This window comes from Rattus norvegicus, chromosome 1, assembly GCF_036323735.1.
Source record: "Rattus norvegicus strain BN/NHsdMcwi chromosome 1, GRCr8, whole genome shotgun sequence".
In the NCBI taxonomy this organism is placed as follows: Eukaryota; Metazoa; Chordata; class Mammalia; order Rodentia; family Muridae; genus Rattus; species Rattus norvegicus.
Genome location: NC_086019.1, coordinates 207,283,277 through 207,292,426, shown reverse-complemented (window position 1 = coordinate 207,292,426; position 9,150 = coordinate 207,283,277). Strand labels below are relative to the sequence as shown.

The 9,150-nt window shown below is 43.6% G+C and overlaps 1 protein-coding gene across 1 annotated transcript in view; it reads left to right on the top strand.

The window, feature by feature from the left end:
- Ins2 (insulin 2) overlaps positions 1–9,150 on the top strand; it is a 149,261-nt gene that overhangs the window by 129,572 nt on the left and 10,539 nt on the right. The gene's annotated exons all lie outside the window — the stretch shown is intronic.

The following is a 9,150-nucleotide window of genomic DNA, read 5'->3' as shown; positions in this document are numbered from 1 at the left end:
ACATTGAAAATATAGATAAGTCCTTAGTCCAAAATTTTAATGTGGGAGGGCCTTAGGTCAGGGTGAATACATCTAGCTGTAGTGTGACTGTGGGAAATTCTAAGGCCGCACTGACTGTGGAGTAGTACTTAGATCTCATTGAGAAAATTGAGAAGGCCTTAATCCCCAATGAGAGTGTGGTAAAAGTTTTAGGCCAGAGTGAGAACACAGGGAGGCCTTCAGACCCAGAGAAACCCCCTCATATGTCTTATAGAACCTATATGAACTTATGAAATTTTAGACACCCTGAAACCCTGGGCAAGGATTTAACATCAGGGAGAACATGGGAAATGCCTTAGACCTCAGTGACAGCTTTGGAATTCCTTAGGCCCCAGTGAGTGCTATAGAAAATTTTAGATCCCTGTAAGAATTTTGTAAGGTCTTAGTCCCCCATGGCAACCTGGAGGAGGCCTTAGGCCCCAGTTATTACCTTGGAAAGGCCTTAGGTCCCACTAAGAATGTGCATAATGCCTCAGTTCACAATGAGAATTTGGTGATGCCTTAGATTGCAGTTACAACGTGCAGAAGACCTTAAACTCCAGGGACAACATGTAGGAGGTTTTGGATTATGGTGAGAACAAGGGGGGGGGGCTTTTTCACACATACTGTAAACATGGCCAAGGCACAATAGAACCTGTAAAAATTTGTGAACAATTTTAGGTAGCTTGAGACACCAAGTAATTCCTTAGACTTCAGTGAGAATCTGGTCAGGGTTTTAAGACCCCCTGAGAGCATGGAGAATGTCTTAGACACCAGTTCAACCTGGAAATGCTTAGGCCCCAGAGATAACTGAAACAATTGCCTTAGGCCACAATGAGACTTTGGAGAAGACCTTAGAAACTGGAGGAAGGCCGTAAGCAAGAGTGGGAAGTTGGAGAATATTTTAGGCTCTAGTAAGAAACTGATAAGGTCTCAGACATCAATTAGACATTGGAGAAGTGCTTAAACTCCAGTGAGAAACAATAGAAGATTTGAGGCCGCAGCAAGAATGTGGGAAAGACCTCTGGACACAGCCATAAACTGATGAAGGCTTTATAGAACCTGTAAGAACATGGGAAAATTGTGATGGCCATAGGAACTGGCTATTACCTTAGGCTCCACTGAGAACCTAGTCAATGATTTAAAAACATGTGAGAACATGGAGAATGCTGTGTGTGGCAGAACCTTCTCCTAATGAGTGAAGATTTTAGGGGACCAATCACTGGGTGAGGAGTAAGTGGGACTTCCAGGTCAGAGAGGGGAAGAGAGGAAGCAGGAAATAGTGACTTGCTTTTGGACAGGGAGAGCTTGGAGAACAGCATGTAGTAAACAAGAGGCCCCTGGTTTAGATAGCAGATCTGCCAGGATTCGCTACCAGAGGATTTAACTTAAAATGGCTTACGGATTAGGATGATAGTTGGTACGCCTAGTGATTGAGTTACCTGTTGATTCTAAACTAAGTTTGTGTGGTGGTTTCCTTTACACAGCAACTCGGCTGAGTTCCAGAGAAAGGTTTGGTGGCAGGGCACCCCAGCCAGTCACAGGAATTTGGATTCCAGAGCTCCAGGTCAGAGAATCTCCACAGGATAAGAACAGGCTAGGCCCACAGCCTGCCCGCTGGCAGTAGCTTGGTGGCATTTTTAATAGTTAACACAACAGCTGTAGATCACAGTGACAAAGTGAGAAAGCCTAAGGCCCCAGTGAGAACCTGAGGAAGACATAGATACCAGCAAGAATCTGGGAAGGCCTTAGGCCCCAATGACAACCTGGGAAGGCCTTAAACCCCAGTGATATACTGGAAAATACTTCAGTCCCCAGTGAGAACCTTGAGGAGGTCTTAGGCCTCTGAGAGAACCTGTAGAAGGTCTCAGGTTCCAGTAAAAACCTGGGGAAAGCCTAAGGGTTCAATGAGATTTTCAAAATTACTTAGATCTCAAAATCTAGAGAAAGCCTTTAGGCCTGAGAACCTGTGAATGGTTTTAGGACATAGTAAAAATATGCCAAAAGCTCCAGGCTCCAGGTTCCAGTGAGAACCTATGGAAGGATTAATGCTTCAACGACACATTTTGGAGACTTTAAAACATAATGAGAACCTGGAAAAGGCTCTAAGGTACAATTAAAACAAGGTGAAGGCATTACACACCAGTGACAACCTAGGAAAGCCTTAGACCACAGTAAAAACCTACAAAAGGACTTCAACAAGTGTGAGACTCTAAGAAGGCCTTAGGTTCCAGTAACAAGCTTTGAAGGCCTCAGTACCCAGTGATAACCCCACAAAGGCCTTAAATCACAGTGAGAAGCTGGAACAGATTTAAGACCTATTGAAAACATGGAAAAGACCTTTAGGCATATTTAGATCCTAAGAATGCCATAAACTTCACTGAGAACCTATCGGTTTTAGATCACAGTGAGAACTTAATGAAGGCCCCAGATCTCAATGAGAATCCAGGGAAGGTCTTATTCCACAGTGAAGAATTGGAGAAGAACTTAAAAGCCCCAGTAGAAACCTGTAGAAGATATGGGGCTACAGTGAGATCCTGGGGAAGTCCTAAGTCCTTAATGAAACTCTGGAGAAGGGCTTCCATCCCAGTAAGAATTTGAACATTGCTCCAGTAAGAATTGTAAAAACTGATAGGCCACAGTAAGTATAAAGAAAAGGCCTTCAGACTCAGTGAAACCTGTTGAAGGACTTAGAGACACTGAGAAATTGAGAAAATTTTAGTTCCCCAACCCCATGAGATTAAGGATAATGCATTAGGCTCCAGTGAGAACCTGGGAAAGGATTTAAGACCCAGTGAGAATGTCAATGAAATTAAACAGCCATGAGACCATGAGAAATCCTTAGGCCCCAGTGAGAACCTGTAGAATGTTTTAACACCGAAAAGAATTTATAGAATGCCTTAGGCCTCAATGAGTCTTTGGGGAAGACCTTAGAACCTCTGAGAGCCTGGAGAAGGCCTTAAGTCCTACTGAAAAACTTTCTACAGAGAAGGTTTTAGGTCATAGTGAGAACATGTGAAAGACCTTCAAAAGTAGTGAAACATATTCAGGGCCTTAGATTAGAGAACCTGTGAAAACTTGGGGAAAATGTTAGGCCTCAGAAAAACCCTGGCCTTAGCCTACAATGAGAACCTGGGCAAGACTTTAAGAAACAGTGAGAACAGTACAGCCTTAGACTCCCCACCCCAAATCCCATTAATAACCTGAGAAGCCTTAGGCTCTACTGAGAACCTGGAGAATATTTTAGGTACAAGTGAGTACCAGGGGAAAGACTTAAGCAGCATTGAGAGTTAGGGAAGGTCTTAGAGTGCAATGAGAACCTGCAAAGGCCTTAAACCCCAGTCAGAATGTACAGAATGTTTAATGCTCCAGAGAACCTTAAGAAGGCTAAGGCTTCAGTGAGAGTTTGGAGGCCTGAAGAAGGCCTTAAGCTCCAACGAGAACTTATAGACTGTTTTAGTATAGTAAGAACATGGAGAAAAGTCTTTAGGCCCAGTGAAAATCTGTTGAGGACCTTAGAGAACCCATGAGAGCTTTGGAAATTTTTTAGGTCCAGTGATATCCTGGGAATTACCTTAAGCTGCAGTTAGAATTTAAATAAGGCCATAAGACCCAGTGAGAATATGGTAGTTGTAAGCCCCATTGAGAACATATAGAATCTTTTAAGCAGCAGTGAGAACATGGGAGAGACCATCGAACACATTGGAACCTCTCAAAGACTTTAAAGAACCTTCAAAAACTGCCAAAGGCCTTGGTAATCCTGTTGGAAATTGGGGAAATTTGGGCATCAGTTAAGTCATATGTAAAGAAAACCTAAGACTCCAGGGAAACCCTGGATAGGTCTATACCACCCAATGAGAATATGGAGAAGGCCTTAGACCTTAGGGCAAGAATTAAAAACCTGGAAAGGAGTTATGCCCCAGTGGTAACCAACAGAAGTCTTTCTGCCCCCAGAAAGTATCGGAGAAGCTTTAGTAACCAGAGAGAACATGGGAAAGAAATTAGGCTTCATTGAGTCCATGAGGCTGTGAAGCACCTAAAGAAATGTTCAACATCCTTAGTCATCAGGGAAATGCAAATCAAAACAACCCTGAGATTCTATCTTATACCAGTCAGAATGGCTAAGATCAAAAGCTCAGGTGACAGCAGATGCTGGCGAGGACATGGAGAAAGAGGAACACTCCTCCATTGTTGATGGGATTACAAGCTGGTACAACCACTCAGTCTGGCAGTTCCTCAGAAAATTGCACATAGTACTACCTGAGGACCCAGCTATACCGCTCCTGGGCATATATCCAAATGATTTTCTAATACATAACAAGGATACATGCTCCACCATGTTCATAGCAGCCTTATTTATTATAGCCAGAAGCTGGAAAGAACCCAGATGTTCTTCAACAGAGGAATTAATACAGGAAATGTGGTACATTTACACAATGGAGTACTACTCATCTATTAAAAACAATGACTTCATGAAATTCTTCGGCAAATGGCTGGAACTAGAAAACATCATCCTGAGTGAGGTAACCCAATCACAAAAGAACACACATGATATGTACTCACTGATAAATGGATATTAGCCCAAAAGCTCAGAATACCCAAGATACAATTTACAGACCACATGAAGCTCAAGAAGAAAAACAAAAGTGTGGATGCTTCAGTCCTTCTTAGAAGGAAGAACAAAATACTCAGTGGAGGAAATATGGAGACAAGGTGACCAAAGGAAAGGCCATCCAGAGACTGCCACACATGGGGATCCATCCCACATGCAGTCACCAAACCCAGTCACTAATGGGGATGCCAAGAGGTGCATGCTGACAGGAGCCTGATATAGCTGTCTCCTGAGAGGCTCTCCCAGAGCCTGACAAATGGTTGGCTCAAAGCCAACCTTTGGACTGAGAACAGGGTCCCCAATGGAGGAGTTAAAGGGACTGAGGTAACTGAGGGGATTTGCAACCCCATAGGAAGAATGACAATAACCAACCAGACACCCCAGAGCTCCCAGGGACTAAACCACCAACCAAAGAGTACACATGGAGCGACCCATGGCTCCAACCCAATATGTAGCAGATGATGGGCATTGTCAGGCATCAATAAGAGGAGAGGCCCTTGGTCCTGTGAAGGGGAATGCCAGGGTGGAGAAGCAGAGGGAGTTTGTGAATGGGTGGGGGAACACCTTCATGGAGGCAGAAGGTGGGGTGATGGGGTTGGGGGTTTCCAGAGGGGAAGACAGGAAAGGGGAGAACATCTGAAATGTAAATAAAGAAAATACCCAATAAAAAAATAAAGTAAAAGAATTGTTACATCAAGAAACAGCTAGTTTCACAGAATTAGCCAGAACCGAAGGAGAAAGAAATAGAGAAGTCAGATATAATAGGCCAACTGTAAGGAGTCACACACAAATGAAATCTATATAGTCATTGTCCAGGGCTAAGGTTAGGAGAAATGGGAACAACCGTTTTTCACAAAGAGCTTCTATGGGCTACTGAAATGTCTCCATCCCAGCCTACTGCAGGCAGTCTCTTATTTCAGATGGCAGGTCCCCTGGAGGGATGTGACTCTGGGTCCCAGACATCATCCTTTTTTTACAAGGAGCTGCCACAGGCTTCTGAGATGTCTCCATCCCGGCCTACTGTTGGCAGTCCTTGTCATGGTATGCTGTCCCCAGCAGAAGGACTTCCAGAATCTGTGAGAATGTGGGCCCAAGTGAAACATGGAATAATCCTTTAGGTGCTAGTGAGAACCTAGGCAAGTGAGAACATGGAAAAGGCCATAGGCCTCAGTAAGAACCTGTAGAAAGTTGAGGGGCAAGTGAGAACATGGGGGAGGCCTTAATACCCAGTTATAAGAACTGTGTAGGTCCTTATAGACCTGTGTAGTCTAAGGACTTAGGAAAATCCATAGAGATCCTGGATAAGCTCTTACAGTACAATGAGAACCTGGGCATGCTTTAAATCTCAGTGAGAACTGAGGGAAGACCTGAGATGCCAATAACTTGGGAAGGCTGTAGGCCCCAGTGATAACCCAGGGAAGGCGTTAGGTTCCAGGGATAACCTGGGGAAGTCATTAAGCCCCAGTTACAACCTGGTAAGGCTTAAGCCTCCAGTGAATTCCTGTAGTAGATTTTCTGTTCCAGGGGAAGCAGAAGGGTTCATTGAGGCTTTGGATAAGGCTTTTGATCAAAACCTGGAGAAAGCCTTAAGTTCTGATGAGAGCCTATAGGGAGTTTTGACCCTAGTGAGAATCTGTAGAAGGTCTTGGGATAAAACTAGACTTCAGGGAAGTTCTCTTAAGATCATGGTGAAAACAGAACAAGGCCTTAAGCCCCAGTGAGAACCTGTGGAAAGTGTTAGGCTAGGCCTCAACGAGACTTGAAAAAGTCCTTAGATCCAATGAGAATTGGGAGAAGGTACTAGATCCCAGTAAAAACTTTTAGAATGTTTTAGGTACCAGTGAGACCCTGGGCATTACCTTTGGTCCCAGCAAGAAATTTGGGCAAAGCTTTAAGTCCCACTGAAACATGAGAAAGGACTTAGACCCCAGTGACAACCTAGGAAATTTAGACACAATTAGAACTAATAGAAGATAGAGGTCTTAGCCCTAAGTAAAACATTGAGGAAGGCATTAGAGTGTAGAGGGAACCTGAGGAAAGCCTTATGCCCGAGTAAGAACATGTAGAAAGTTTTGGTCACACTGAGGGCATAGGGGAAGACCTTCAGACATAGTATTGAAAGTTTTATGAAACCAGTGAGAACTCTGGGTAATAATTTATGCCTCTGTGGGAGCCTGGGGAAGGCTTTGAGACACATTGAGAATATGAAGAGGGACTTAGACCTAGTTACAACCTGGGAAGGTCTTGGGGCTCATTGAGAACCTGTGGCCTTAGACACAACTGAGAATCTGTGAAAGCCTCAGACCCAGTTAAAACCTTGGAAAGGCCTTAGGACCCAGTGAGAAGCAGAAAACTTTAGAGACCCAGTAAGAACTTGGAAAATGCTTAGGCTCCATTCAGATACTCGGGAATGCTTTAAGCTTCCTTGAGAATCTGCGCAAAGATTAAAGAACCAGTGAGAAAATGGGAAAGACATTATATTACAGTTAAAACCTGGAAAGACCTTAAACCCCTGTAGAAACTGTGGAAGGTTTGAGGCACCAATAAATACTTGGGTGAGAACTAAGGCCTCAGTGATACTTTAGAGAAGACCTTAAATCCTGTGAGAACCTGGGGAACGCCTTAAGGTCATAAGGAAGGTTTTCAGACCCAGTGATAACCTTTCAAAAGTTTGAAGATCCCAAAAGACCTATGGAAAACATTTAGTCCACAGTGAGACAATAGGTAAAGCCTTTGTGTCCAGTGAGTATGTTGGAAAAGCATTAGTGAGGCCCATGTGACAATCAGTGAACCTACAAAAGGCCTCAGACACCAATGCAAGACAAGAATACCCTATCCTGTACTCTGGGAGGGCCTTAGGCTCCACTGACAACCTATAGAAAGCCTTAAGCCCCAGTGAGAACCTGGAGAAAGATTTAAGATAGATTAAGAACACGAAAAAGAGCTTAGACCCTCTTAAGACCCTGAATTATTCCTTAAGTTAGAGTGAGAACCTGTAAAATGTTTTAGACCACAGTAAGAACATGAGGAAGGACTACAGATCCAATGAAAACCAGGTGAAGACTTTTAGACCTGGTGAGAAGATGGAAAATTCTGTAGTGTCCACAGAGAAACTTGGCAATGCCTTTGTCTCTAGTGAGAACCTGTTCAATCCTTGAAAACCAGAGAACATGGGGGTGAACTTGGATAGCCTACAACCTGGGAAGGCCGTGGGCCTCAGTGAGAGCCTGTAGAAGATTTTAGAACACGATAGAAAATGAAAAATTCTTCAGCTATAAGGGAAGCCTGTTGAAGTCCTTCCAGACCTTGTGATGACATGGGGCAAGTTTTAGGCCCTACTGAGACTCTTGGTAATGCATTGAGCTCCACAGGAAGCACTTGGGCAAGGCTTTAAGACATGGTCAGAACATGGGAAGCCCTTGGGCCTGAGTTACAGCCTGGAACAACCTTATACCACAGTGAGAACCCGTAGATGGTTTTAAGCCCCAAAGCAAAAGGGGAAGGCCTAAAGTTTCAATGAGACTTTAAAGAAGGCCTTAGATCCCAGTGAGAACCTGAAGTAGGCCTAAAGTCTCAATGAGACTTTATAGGCCTCAGATCCCAGTGAAAAGGCCTTAAGCCTCAGTGATACGCTTTAGATTTTAGGCTACAGTGAGAACATATGGAAGGCCTTAAGCTTCAGTGAGACCCTCTAGATTTTATGCCACCACAGTGAAAACATATGGAAGACCTTCAGAATCAGTGTAAAATCTATCAACAGTCTTATAGAATCAATGAGAACTTGGGGAAAAATTAGACACCCCTCCCCCGCCCCTGTGAGAACCTAGGCAATACCTTAGTCTCCATTGAGATTCTGAGCTAAGTATTTGGAACCATTTAGAATACGGGGGAAAACTTATCCACAGTGACCACTTGGCAAGATCTTAGCCCTAATATAACCTTCTTAGAAGTTAGGAAGAACCTAAAAATTCCTCAGGCCCCAGTAACAACCTGAGAAGGCCTTGGGCCCGAGTGAGAACCTGCAAAATGTTAAAACCCACTGACAACATGGGAAAGACCTTAGGCCCCATTGAAACCCTCAGGAATCCTTTAAGCTCCTATGAGAATCTGTAGAATATTTTAGGTCACCATGAGGACCTGGAAAATGCTTTATGCCTCAATGAAACTTTGAGGTAGACCTTGGATTGTAGTAAGAACATGGGGAAGGCCTTAAGTTCCAGTGAGAATGTACAGAAAGTTTTACTCTACTATGAAAACTTGAAGGAATTCAGACCCATTGAAAACTTTTCAAAGGACTATTAAAACCTGTGAGATGTTGGAAACATTCTTGGACACCAGTAAGACTCTGGGTAACAACTTAGGCTCCAGTGAAAATGTAAGCAAAGCCTTAAGATCCAATGAGAATCTGGGTAGGCCTTAGGTGCCAATGATAACCTTCAGAAAGCTTTAAATACTGGTGAGAATCTTAGAAAGAACTTTATTGAGGTTTGGTCTTTTGCTGTGTATTTTAATGCTAAGTA